General features: G+C 41.8%; 1 long non-coding RNA gene across 2 annotated transcripts in view; it reads right to left on the bottom strand.

Moving 5' to 3' along the window:
• The window catches only part of LOC137521594 (uncharacterized), a 97268-nt gene that overhangs the window by 80298 nt on the left and 3694 nt on the right, over nt 1–13276 (bottom strand). For both annotated transcript variants that reach the window (XR_011022161.1, XR_011022160.1), the window contains exon 3: nt 6491–6573. This is a non-coding gene — a long non-coding RNA (uncharacterized lncRNA). The remainder of the gene's footprint in view (nt 1–6490; nt 6574–13276) is intronic.

Below are 13276 nucleotides of genomic sequence, written 5' to 3'. Positions count from 1 at the left end.
AGCCGTCGGCCGAATCGCTTGCCCTAGCGATTCGGCCGGAACCCCCCGCATGTGATCCCGCCCACCCTCTCATTGCCGGCGTGCGTCTCGCAGACGCACGCCGCACTAGTGGAAACGAGCCCTCATAGTTACAAAAATGCAACATGAAAAATGCTTACTACATAGTAGCCAATCAGAATCCCTCCTTTGTGGTTAAGACTGCAAAATGCAATCTGATTTGTTGGTACGGATATTTTTTTTTCTTTTCTAACATTATTGTTGCTCTTTTCACTGAATAAACCTGAGAAAAATACCACGGTATGTACAACTCTCAGACTACCTTTACCTCTTATGGTTACCGCTTAAATAGGAACTGTAAAAACACATAAGTTATTACCTACTTTTACATTAAATATCCTGGTTTCAGCATCAGAAACACTTCCTATAGCTATATATTGCTGTGCATTGGTGTGTGGCCCCGCCCTCCCACTGAGGCTTAGCCTAGGCTGTTTATTATGTGGAATTCTCCCCAACAGAGCATTCTGGGAGTCAGATATGTTTTCCACTGGCTTTAGATCTCTCAGTAAACAAACATTCTGCAGAGATTACTTGCCAGTACTAAAGATGTTGCCACCTGTGATAAATTTCAGAAAGTAAATCAGGAAAAGGAAAGATTTTACAATGGGCAAACACTGCCAAAAATCGTGGAGTGGAGGAGCACTCAGTAAAAGGAGAAATTCCTGCGTGCCCAAACCAAAAGTCCCAGTACCAATGAGGCCCATACAGCATGCATACAAAAAGGGCTGGCACCACAGAATAAAAATAAGCTCTTTATTGAAATGCCATTAAAATGACATAATAGTCGGAAAAATAGGCTTTGGCGGCGAGAGCCCGCTGTTTCGATAGCTCTTTCTCAAGCCACTCAGCCTCAGGCTTGAGAAAGAGCTATCGAAACAACGGGCTCTCGCCGCCAAAGCCAATTTTTTTTTACTATTATGTCATTTTAATGGCATTTCAATAAAGAGCTTATTTTTATTCTGTGGTGCCAGCCCTTTTTGTATGCATGGGCAAACACTGGCTAAATAATGTATAACTGAATATTCTAAAATAATAACCAATTTTTTTAATTATGTTATTTTGGTTACAGTTCCCCTTTAATTTACCTTAGGTTAAGCTTCATACACCAGCTAGATGTTATTTATTAGAGATGATCGTTCAGGACAATTCTGTGCAAAAATCTAGCATCTGCAAAGATCTTCTAGTCATGCTGGCTTCTCCACTACTGGTTGTTCCCCCTCCTCACTCCATAGAACAGTATAGGCAGCTCAGCTATAACCAGGCCTTGTGTCTGAACAGAAATTGTTCCTGAAACTGACATCTGGAATGATCACCAAAGATTGTTCCAAATGATAGTAACAGAGTCTGCATTATGCCTGAACGATAAATCGAATTTAAACCGAAATCACGATCACCAAGATCACAATTTCGGAATCGTCAAAGCGGCGATTTCCTTGATGACGTCATTTCCGCATAGGGAAGTTTGAAGCTTCCCCCAAGTTTCGCCGCGTGTGCGGCCCGCAGCATCAGCAGTGTTGGACATACCTTCTGACACGAGTCCAACGCTACCCATCCTCTCGTGACGTCTGCCGGCTCTTATGCCCGGCATACTTCCTGGTTCCTGTATGTCACATGACATACAGGAAGTATGCCGTGCATTAGAGCCTTCAGGAGGCGAAGTACATGGGCATTGCTGGACTCATGCTGGAAGGTATGTCCAGCACTGCGGCAGCTTGGGGACAGAGGGGGCACAGAGAGAGACACAGAGGGGGCACAGAGAGACCCAGAGTAGGCACAGAGAAACAAAAGTGGCACAAAGACACAAAGGGGGCAAGAGAGAAACTCGGAGGTGGCCCAGACAAAGAGGGCACAAAGAGAGACACAGAGGGTGCACAAAGAGAGACGGAGATAGAGGCACACAGAGAGGGGGAACAATGCTTAATTTGAAGGAAATCGTGAATCGAAATCACAATTTCTGACAGAATTCACTCAATTCAATTTTTTCCTAAAACCGTTCAGGCCTAGTCTGTATGCTAAGCTTTAGGGCCCTTTTACACTTCATGCATTCCGTTGCACCACAACAGTCTCGAAAGCTCGCAATGCAAATTACCTTTGCAGTGCAACCATAAAGTGGCACAAACATTCCAATGAAAGTATGCCTCACTTCCAGGTGAATCAGGGACGACACACAGATACTCTTGCGATGTCATGGCAGGACCCGCCGTACCGCAATCAATGTGATAGCCCCATAACACTATCGCTACTTTTGTGAAGGGATGCAGCATTTTTGGAATATCTCATTTAGACAAATGATCCAACTGGAAATGGCTGTTGCCTGTTTGGCAGAGAGCTGAGCAGCTGATCTGTACAATGATTGGGGTCACACTGTCATCTGACGTGATTACGAAAGGTGAATTCGAGTAACATTTATCCTCTTTGTGTTAGCAGCTTCAGACGTGCAAGCATGAACTCACCATCATTAAGCCATTCATTCGCACATGCAAACACGGCTCCGATGAAAACTTGTGTTTATGCTTTTTGCAGATTGAAGGGGAGAGGCAGAGAGTGAGCAGCATATGGCAGAAGGGCTGCGTATCTAGACTAAAACAATATAGATCAGAACAGGTGGTCTAACCCAGCATTTCTTAATATTATTTCAGCATGAAGCCCTTATGAAAGACTGTGTTTACAAAGTAACCCCTGTCGGGGGTAGCATCCTCTCAACTAACCACTGACACATATATTTGTTAGGACTTCTCCTTAGCTGCTATGAATGCTTTTAAAGCATCCCCTTATGCCTTTATATAATGAAAAAATACTTATTCAGATTTGTTTATATACAGCACGTGGCGTAGTGGTTAGCACTCTCGCCTTGCAGCGCTGGGTCCCTGGTTCGAATCCCAGGTCAACATCTGCAAGGAGGTTGTATGTTCTCCCCGTGTCTGCGTAGGTTTCCTCTGTGCATTCTGGTTTCCTCCCACATCCCAAAAACATATAGATAAGTTAATTGGCTTCCCCCTAAGTTGGCCCTAGACTACAATACATACACTACACAATACATACATAGACATATGACTACGGTAGGGATTAGATTGTGAGCCCCTCTGAGGGACAGTTACGTGAGAAGACAATATACTCTGTATAGCGCTGCGTAAGATGTTGGCACTATATAAATACTAAATAATAATAATAATAACAATAAGTTTATATACGGTTTATCATTTTTTCATCTCGAAGGTTGCTAAAATGTATTGGCTGCAATAATCTGAATGCCTGGTGAGTCCAAACTAAGTACTCCCTAAGGTATGTGTAATTCATGTTAAGAACCTAGAGTCTAGCCCAGGGGTCCCCAAACATTTTTGGTCGAGGGCGGGGTCAACATAATTCAGACTGCTGGGGGGCCAGAGTATACATAAAATTATGTCTTTGCGGGCCAGAAAGTGAAGCATACCCAGGTGACAACCTGAAGTCCAATTGGACAGCAGTGTTACCTGATGTGGAATTGATTGGAAACCAGCAAATTACTGCTTTCTGGCTTCCATGTGGATGGGTGGTGCCAGCACTGCTATTCTATTAGTGGACCACCAATATTTGAAGATGCAACTGACCGCATCTATAAGTAATACATTTTGTGTATGGGGCCAGTAAAAAGCCTCAGGGGGCCGCATTCAGCCCACGGGCCTTAGTTTGAGGACCACTGGTCTAGTCCATTCAATCAGTTGTTCTGCCTGAGAATGGTTGGGCAGCAGGCAATTATAAACAGATATGAAATCTTTCTGTGATTCAAATACTTGATTAAAGGCAGATTTGGACAGTCCAGCTCTTTCAGAGCAGTGTTCTGTACATCAATGATACTATAGAAATACTTGTAATGAAATGCTCACTTGACTTTGGTGAAAACAATATGTACGTCTGTGCTGGTACAACCATTCCCAACAATCTGTCATTCCTTGCACTTTGCAAGTCATCTCAATGCCAGAGGTCTAAGAATGTCCACATGTGGCAAATTTGTGGAATGCATTCTGAAGTTCCTGAGATATCTCCAAGACAGAAGAAGAGGTAGGTATTATTAAACTTTATTTATAAAGGGCTAACACATTACTCAGCACTGTAGGACAGGGGAGACATTACAACATTAAACAATGTTACACATTATAGCGTTCAACAATGGTATACAAATTAATGATGTAACAATGTAGTGATAAATATAGCAGATAAGTCCATACAGTAGCAAAACAGAGCACATCAGGAGGAGGGCTCTGTCAAACAGGCGTAAAATATAAGGGCTGGGGTGTGTAAGCTCAAGGGAGGGGGCTGGAGCTATGAAAATGGTGGGCAAGCAATGGTGAAGAGATGAGTCTTTAAAGGGGAACTGAAGAGAGAGGTATATGGAGGCTGTCATGTTTATTTCCTTTTAGACAATACCAGTTGCCTGGCAGCCCTGCTGATCCTCTGCCTCTAATACTATTAGCCATAGCCCCTGAACAAGCATGCAGCAGATCAGGTGTTTCAGCGATTCAGACTTATAAGTCTGATCTGACAAGACTAGCTGCATGCTTGTTTCTGGTTTTAATCAGATACTACTGCAGAGAAATAGACCAGCAGGGCTGCCAGGCAACTGGTATTGATTAAAAGGAAATAAACATGACAGCCTCCATATACCTCTCTCTTCAGTTCCCCTTTAAGGCCTGCTTGAATGAGGTGGGGACAATCTTCATGGGGGAGGGATATGGAGACTGCCATATTTCCTTTTAAACAATCCAAATTGCCTGGCTTTTCCTGGCTCTGCCTCTAATACTTTTAGCCATAGACCCTGGACAAGCATGCAGATCAGGTGTTTCTGACTGAAGTCTGACTGGATTTGCCACATGCTTGTTTCAGGTTTGTGATTAAAGTGGTCTGAAACTCCAACATAACATTCAATAAAAATGTGTTTTCCTACTTTTTATTACTCATACAGTTATATTTGCTTTTGTGCACAAGTAATATTGTCCGTTTACAAATTACACGTTTCCAAAGTGTAGTTTATCGTACCCTGAAAGCTGGCATTGCATTTTATTCAAACTGCTTTTTATTATATATTAATATCCTCTAAGGAGCTTTTCTGAACTGCGTGTGTGTCTGAAGCACAGAGAGCTCCTTTTCACTTGTTAGACTGTGTTTACACACATTGTAACAACATTGCAATGTAAACAAAGATACTGTTATCTACATTTTGGATGCGGGTTGAAGCTGAATAGCAGAACAAAGTGCTTTTGTTTAACCATTTCAGTGATGATCTGCTAAAATAAATTCTGGGATAGTAGCTTTCAAGCTGTGAGGAATCTTTTAGAGCAAAGTAGAAATGCTGTCTTTCAGACCACTTTAAGACACTACTGATGCATTAGTGATCAGCAGGATGCCATGCAACTGGTATTGTTTAAAAAGTAATAAATATGGCAGCCTCCATATCGTTCTCACTTCTGGTGTCCTTTAACCTTGTCTCTTACTGGCAGGGCCACCTCTTCAAACCAGGGCTGTGGAGTCGGTACAAAAATCATCCGACTCCTCAGTTTTACGAATCCACCGACTCCAGGTACCCAAAATTGCTCCGACTCCTCGACTCTGCCTCCTTAGTCTAATTTTTACAAAGGCTATGGATTTGGTTTAATAATCATCCGATTCCTCAGTTTACTGAAACCACCCACTCCAACTCCAGGTACCCAAAATTGTTCCGACTCCTCGACTGTTGTCTTCCTTTCTGCTACATATATCATACCTGGTGTTTTGTATAACTGTGTATTATCTGTGTTAACCTGATATGTATAATGTAATTGTCTCTATATACTGTTTGTAAAAAATTGTAAAGCGCCACAAAATATGCTGGCGCTATATGAATCTGTCAGACTAATAATAATGGCATCAAGGACACTGATAAAAGAAGAAAAACGCAGAGGAGATGTCCATGTCATAAAAATATGACAGGATGAATGGATAGAGTTAAAAGGGGGACAAATATAATTTAAATGGTAATAGCATCCATGCAGTGTGAATAGCCACAGAGCTAACAGTGTGAATGCATAATGAATCTGATTGTTCTCTATGGAGAACACAGGCACTTCTCTTTTGCTTCAGTTTTGGAAAATCAAGCACAACTTGTTGTTAAGGGTTCATTAGCGCACTTGCAGAGAGTTTCAGTGCTCAGAAAAGCTCAGTCATTGGTCACTTGCACTAATTTGTGAACGTTGTCAAACTTATGGAAAGCTGAAGGGAGCTGAATATGGAGGTTGCCATTATTATGCATATAGAAAATGCTACTTGCCTGGTTGTTGTGCTGATCCTTTGCTTCTAATGCTCACCCATAATGAGTCTGACTCTCATGGCTGTACGCTTTTTATCTCTCTATAACTTAATGCGGACCTCCAGAGTAAAGAAGAAAATCCTGCAGCCTACAAGTAAAAAAAGTTATGTTTACCTGAGAAGCCTTGACCCGCAATGCCGTCCCGAAGTCCCTGCATCACCTGACTTCTGGCACCTGGCCCCGCCTCCTCTCTCTCCCTGGAGAAAAATGACAAGACATTAACTGCAGTAAATAACGCCAACATTAACTACAGTAAATAATGCCAAGACATTTACTGCAGCAAATGTCTTGGCGTTTTTCTCCTTTTTTCTTTACTTGCAGGCTGCAGGATTTTCTTTACTCTGGACATCCACTTTAAAAATTATGAAACTATAAGATCAGCATAAAGGTAGACAACTGGTATTTTCTTAAGCGAATAAATATGGCAGAAGTGTGTGACTTCAGGATTCCTTTAAATGGTAATTAAAAAAAAAACACACACAGGCAGCAGGTCTACTGCTGACTAGACTAATTTAGGCTTAATATGGCCTAAAAAAAGGCTATGTTAGGCTACAAAATAGCATCGGAATGCAATAAGACTACCAGGGCAATGCTGAAACAGTCAGCACTAGCCCTTCTGTAGTTTCTTGTTTGTTTGTTTTTTGGGATTTTGGTACCTGGACCCAACAGGGTCATAGGCTACCACAGTAGCTACTTCTACTATGACTATGACTAAGGGCAGATTGTAGGCCCGATACGCGTCAGTTGATCCTGTGATTTTATTGAACTGTTTGTGGAATTTTTCAATAAATATATCAGCCTTTTTTCATCGACTTGGTCTGGCATGCGGATCCTTTCTTGTTCATGTTTCTATTATGGTGAATTGTGGACAAATAAACCAGTTTACAGCATCTGCAGCAGCATCACATATTCAATACAGGTATACAGTATATAGATTTGCACCAAAAGCTCTGGGAATGGCAACTAAAGCTGAAGACATGAACGTTACATACATATGCTCATTTATTTTTCACATGATCCCCATTTTAAATGTGTGCCAAACACTATCTGCATGGAGGTTCTCATGTTAGCATGGGCTTTCTTGGTGCACTCCAGTGTCCTCCCACATCCCAAAAACATACACATAAGTTATTTGGTTCTCCCATCATTTGCCTTAAATTATGATCGGGACAATAGGGATAGAAGACTATGATTATGGTAGAGACTAGACTGTGTGCTCCACTGAAGTACAGTTAAAGGATACCCGTAGTGACATGTGACATGATGAGCTAGACATGTGTATGTACAGTGCCTAGCACACAAATAACTATATTGTGTTCCTTTTTTTCTTTCTCTGCCTAAAAGAGTTAAATATCAGGTATGTAAGTGGCTGACTCAGTCCTGACTCAGACAGGAAGTGACTATGGTGTGGCCCTCACTGATAAGAAATTCCAACTATAAAACACTTTCCTAGCAGAAAATGGCTTCTGAGAGCAAGAAAGAGATAAAAAGGGGAATTTCTTATCAGTGAGGGTCACACTGTAGTCACTTCCTGTCAGGACTGAGTCAGCCACTTACATACCTGATATTTAACTCTTTCAGGCAGAGAAAGGAAAAAAGGAACACAGCATAGTTATGTGTGTGCTAGGCACTGTACATACACATGTCTATCTCATCATGTCACATGTCACTTCGGGTATCCTTTAAGAACATTACTATACAGTAGAATCCCTTTGAACGAAACTCCAAGGAACCTGGCCAAGTAGTTTACTATATCAGAAATTGTCAGGATTAGTCACTCATTGCATATTCATGAACATATACATATATGAAGGTCATGGTTGGGACCTGGGGACTGATTTTACTATAGGCAAGGTTTACTATAATGAGATTGTACAGAATACTCTGTGAAGGGGCCATACAATTGTGGATGGCTGCTCAACTTGCCCAAAAGACAGATCTGATCAGAGAGGAATCTATTCCTTCCACACAATGTCCAGACATTCATTAAACTTCACTACAGAAGATGTCAGCATTAAATAAATACAGTAAAACCCCCGCTATCTGCAATTCAGGCATTCAGCAGTCTCAACCAATCGGCATGCAGGAGGGGGAGAACCGGTAGATCTTTCTGGTTTTCAGAGCAGTCCGGACGCCATCTTCTACAGTTTCTGCATCTGCCGGCTGCTGTGCTGCATCCATGTACTGCTCCCGATGTGTCGCCTGACCTGCTTCGACTCACATGCATGCTTCGGGAGTTGTACACAGAGGACGCAGCAAAGCAGCTGAGAGCTGCAAGAAAGTGTAGAAGGTGGTGCACAGAGGTTTTGTAAATCAATGCTGCTGTGCACAGATCTACAAGGGGGGAGGTTAGTGTTAATTTAGGGCCAGTTGCTTGACTTCTCAAGCAACCATCAAGCACACATATTTGGCATCAGGCAATACCCACCTGTGCTGGGTATTAGGGGTTTTGTTGTACACAAGAATACTAGTAATATAACTTAGTTGCTGCAGTCAGTTGCAGCATGATGGCCTCTAATTTTCCTGACACTTGTCTCCATAGGACTGAATGTGTGGCTTGGCAAAGAACTGAGCAACACATCTGTAAACTGACGGAAGATAAATTGTTACCTTAAGAGATAAAAAATATATTTTTAGGCTACATTTATTCTATGTGTGAACATAGCTTCGTAGAAAAGAAAAAAAAATTATGAACTTTTTTTTGGCGTCTTACTTATTTTTCCTGCAAACTGTGTGGAAAAACAAGCTTGCAGGTCATTGGGCTTGATTCTCTAAAGCGTGATAACTGCTATCACGCTTTAGAGAATCAAGCCCATAGTGTGAAAGAAGCCTTAAAGCGGGATTGTCAGCCATAAAATCAAATTCCAGTTACCCACTGCTCTGTGTTTATTATACAGTCTACAACCCGTCCCTGCATGGCAAGCATTCCAATATAATCATAAATGTTTCTGTTGTAATAAATCTTATCTCAGTCAGCCTGGCTCTATTTGGTACATTGCCAGGGAGAAGGAAGCTTGTTATCTCGTCTCACATTCCTGCTCCTCACTGATTGGCTGAGGGCAGTTCAGTGTGACACTAGGCTGAGAAGGGAGAAGCTGCTGAAATACGATCTAGGTGTGCTCACATGTTTACAAAGCAAGCTAGATATGACAGTGCAGTTTCTAGGAGAAAAAAAAAGAGTAAGTGAGGAAATGACATCAGGATTGGCTTTAGTCACAGGCACCAAAGATGGAAAATGTATTTTATTTACTATATAAGATTCACTGAAACTTAAAATGTGGCCAGTACAATACATATGTTATGTAAGTAGAAAAAGTATTTATCTACTTAAATATGTGTTTTTTTTTCCTGGGATAGTATAGCTGTCTCTGCTGCTTTAATACAGTGAAGTTTTTAAGTAGTGAAGCTTGGACTGACTTCTTTATTATTCTTTATTATCTCAAGGCATGCGCTTGTTTAAGTTCAATACTGACATATTATAGGATAATTAAAGAATAGTGCATAACACTTCAGAAGTGTCACAGTAAATGTTGCATACACCAGTGAAGTAAACATGCATATGAATGTTATTACATCCCTGAATGAAAAGCAGAAAGCACAGTGGGAAATCCATTGCACTTTAAAAGTACATTTAAAATTTGCATATTTGGCACAGAAAAGACACAAACTTCAAAAGCTAACAGCAAAGAACTGAATGATTAGAATCAAGGCGTATGGATGAAAACTTGAATGGTATACCTTAGTTACTTCCAGCACAGGATGTAAAGTCAGTGACTTTGTGGATGAGGTCAGGGGTACAAAAGAAAAGAGAAAAAGAACAGGCAAAGGAAAGCAGGGGCAGGAGGCAGAAGTGAAGAGAGGATACCAGAGCTTTGAGGTAACCAGTACCAGAGTAGAATCACTTGTCAGAAAAACCCACATGGAGGTAAGCAGAAATAACATCTGATGAAAGATATCAAGAAGTTATACCTGGTGGAAAAAAACACTGCTCAAAAAAATTAAAGGAACAGGAAATACTGCTGGATATCTAGTAATCCAAACATTTTAATAGCGCTTTTCTCCTTTTGGACTCAAAAGCGCTCAAGTGTTGAAGCCACTGGCCCTGTATTGTCGTATTGCTGTATGTCACCCCTAAATATTGTCTGTAACCTTTACTAATGTCCAGCGCTGCGTAATATGTTGGCGCTTTGTAAATACAATAAATAAATAAGAAGCCACCCTGCAGTGTTATGGAGACTTGCCCTGAACTCCTTACTGAATAGGTACTGACCCTAGCCAGGATTCGTAACAGGTCTCCCATGCCAACGGCCGTGCCCTTAACCAGTACACTATCCAACCACTACAGACTGGGTAACATGTTAGGAATGAAAGGATACCACATTGGTTAATGGAAATGAAAATTATCAACCTACAAAGGGGTAAATTCAAAGACACCCAGAAAATCTAAGTGAAAAACGTATGCAGCAGGGTAGTCCAAAATGTAATTGCAGCAAATCAAAATCATACTTAATCATTCATATGGAGATGTTCTCCCAGATCTTGACCAGGGTATCACTGAGTTTCTGGACATTTTGAGGTGCAGCTAGATGGACCGATACATAATGTTCCAGAAGAGTTCTATTGCCCACTGCAGCAGACCCACTGCACCAGTCTGGGGCCTGATTACGCGTACCTATTATACAGTAGCCGGGAGATTTGGGCGTAGGGTAAAGCCAATAAAAGGCTTAACCTGCTCCTGCACAAGTCCCGGCAACGTTAATTACTATTGCCAGTGTTCACCCCAGAAATGTTTTCCAGCTGGGTGGCATGAAAAAGTAGCCAGGTGTGTTTTGCGAGGGAGGAGCGCAAGGGTGATGCAACAATAATTACAGCATGGGAGGAAGATGAGGAGTCAAGCCGATGACAGTCGGGTGCTCACCAAAATTAGCCGGCTAAAAGAGCCTGGGAAGAACACGAAATTCCCCTTCCAGGTCGCTATGGATAGTGTGGGAAATATGTAATTCAACTTCCAGCTATTGTTGGCGGACGAATTACAGTGTTGTTATAGTAATTTGTGCTCCGTCTTTTGACCGCGCCCAAATTACTCAACAAGTGCCACTATAGCCGTAATTCCTATTACAGCCTATGGTGGCACCAGCTGCGCCCAAATCTCCTGTTCTGTTTTTACAACGCTCCCTGATGACAATCCAAGGAATTCATACTGATACCTAATGGCAGTCAAGGTGCTGTTGTCTAGCTTGTATAGGTCTGTGCATCCCTCCATGGAAATGCCTTACTAGGCCATCACTGACCTACTATAAAACTGGTTATGCTGATTGATGCTACCACACAACGTTCTCCTGACCCTTTCACATGTGCTTAGGGTGAACCTGAACTCTTCTGTAAAAAGCAAAGGGTGACAGTGGTGAACGTGTATATCTGGTATTCTATGGCAAATACCAATCAGACAGTGGTGAACGTGTATATCTGGTATTCTATGGCAATTACCAGTCACGTTCCATAGTACTGGACAGTGCGCACAGGGCCCACTGGAAGATGCCAAGCCCTCAGGCCACACTCATGAAATCTGTTTCTGATTGTTTGATTAGAGACATTCACACCAGAGGACAAAAAGTAGGGGTAATAAAAAATTGCATCATGCAAAAAGAAAAGAAAGAGACAACAGGAGCCCAAAAGGTGCAGTATGTCACAATACTGGATGTATATAAAAAAAAATAAGCGAATGGATTATATACTCACAAAGGTGGGTTGCAGAAAGGCAAGCAAACACTAGAAGCAGGTGGAGATGTATAACCCCGACTCCACTCAGGTGACCAGACAGAGCTGGTGGTGGTCGCACTTTTGGTAAAAAAACAAACCCCAAGTGACCTAAATTGATCAAAGAGGGATGATCCCCCTCGAAAAGCAGGGTGAAAACATAGGATATGGGGAAATAGTTGCCCAGAGAAGATAAAATACATTAAAAACAAATAAAGTGAAAAAAGTGAGAGAGCTTACCTTCATTGAGGTAAGCCACCTCACTGTTTTTCATTTTATTTGTTTTTAACATATTTTATTTTCTCTGGGCTCCTCATTCCCCATATCTCATTCACACCGGAGGCCTGCTGGAGGTCATTGTTAGGCTCTGGCAGTGCTCCTTCTGTTCCTCCTAGGTCAGACTAGCAGATTACGGGCCTGCTGATGGGTTAAGGACCTTCTACGGACCTGTCTGACGCTCCTTGAGTAACTGCTTGTCTCCTGGAAGCTCCTCCATGCCCTTGAGACTGTGTTGAAAACGCAGCAAACCTTTTGGCAATGACACATATTGATGTGCTATCCTCAAAAAATTGGACTACCAGTGCAACCTCTGTATGGTCCATATGTATAAACCATTCCCGTTTTGGTGGTTGTCTCATTGTGTCCAACATCATGTGACCCAGTTAACTAAAGAGATTGTGGGAGCAAACTTCCACATTGACACACATTGGCCTCAATTCACTAAGCTTAACTCCTGTCTTTAAAGAGAACCTGTACTGAGTAAAATCATTTAAAATAAACACTCGAGGTACCTTCAAATGAACATTACATAGTTACCTTGCCATCAGTTTCTCTCAGAAGCTCACCATTTTCTTCTGACAATGATCCCTTCCAGTTCTGACAACATTTTGTCAGAACTGAAATATATCAGTTGCTGTCAGTTATATATCAGTTGCTGTCAGTTACAGCTGAGAGGAGAACTGATGTGTCCATGTTTCCCTATGTCTCAAGTGGGCGATGTTACAGTTTAACAGTGTGCTGACCAGAAAGCTGTTATGGTGTAATGGTCATTTTCAAAATGGAGGACGGAGAATTCCATTGATCACGGTGGACAAACAGGGCGCGGGAGAGGATAAAGAGATTGAGGAGTAGACTACACGGGAG

The sequence above is a fragment of the Hyperolius riggenbachi genome, chromosome 1 (assembly GCF_040937935.1).
Source record: "Hyperolius riggenbachi isolate aHypRig1 chromosome 1, aHypRig1.pri, whole genome shotgun sequence".
In the NCBI taxonomy this organism is placed as follows: Eukaryota; Metazoa; Chordata; class Amphibia; order Anura; family Hyperoliidae; genus Hyperolius; species Hyperolius riggenbachi.
The sequence above is the reverse complement of the archived record's forward strand: the minus strand, read 5'-3'. Positions and strand labels throughout refer to the sequence as shown.